This window comes from Schistocerca serialis, chromosome 4 (genome assembly GCF_023864345.2).
Source record: "Schistocerca serialis cubense isolate TAMUIC-IGC-003099 chromosome 4, iqSchSeri2.2, whole genome shotgun sequence".
NCBI classification, from domain to species: Eukaryota; Metazoa; Arthropoda; class Insecta; order Orthoptera; family Acrididae; genus Schistocerca; species Schistocerca serialis.
This window is the reverse complement of record NC_064641.1, coordinates 783076231-783076904: the sequence shown is the minus strand read 5'-3', so window position 1 is coordinate 783076904 and position 674 is coordinate 783076231. Positions and strand designations below refer to the sequence as shown.

Here is a 674-nt window from a genome sequence, read left to right as displayed (position 1 = left end):
TGACCCACGAAGGTAGAGTGGTAATAACCAGTTCCTCTTCACTTTATGATGAGGTTGCGTACACCAGCAACTTCATGTAACACTGTAGGTAGAAGAAGAACATGTGTCTTACACACAATATCCATTCAATGATATTACAATAAAATCCAGACCTTTCACTGCTTACAGGCGTTGATAAATATCAATGGAGACAGTTGAGAAATGTGTGCCCCGACCGGGATTCGAACCCGGGACCTCCTGCTTAGATGGCAGACGCTCTAACCAACTGAGCCATCGAGGACGCAGATGATAGTGCGACTGCAGGGACTTACTCTGGAACGCTCCCCGTGAGACCCACACTTTCCAACTTTCTGTCCACACACTACATTTGTAGTGCCCCTGCCCAACATACTCATTGCTCGCGGTAATCAATCTACCGATTCCTGTAAGAGTTCGGGCAATATGAGTGCATCCGCACTAAAAACGATCATTGGCCGGTAATCCCTATCTGTATGAAGCCGGTAACGCCTGTAAGCAGCTGAAGGTCTGGATTTCATTATAATTTCATTCTCCGAGAACTGCAATGTCACCAGTGGTATCTGTACAGATACCTGCTTCATATATCCATTCAACTCCTCGTCTGAAAGATTCATTTTCGACCACTAATTAGATATCTCCGAATAATTTAGAATCCT

The 674-nt window shown here is 44.8% G+C and overlaps 1 non-coding gene across 1 annotated transcript; it reads right to left on the bottom strand.

Annotated features, from left to right (window-relative positions):
* Window positions 1–206: 206 nt before the first annotated feature.
* Window positions 207–280, bottom strand: Trnar-ucu (transfer RNA arginine (anticodon UCU)). The gene has a single exon. It is a non-coding gene; the product is annotated as a tRNA-Arg (tRNA).
* Window positions 281–674: the final 394 nt, after the last annotated feature.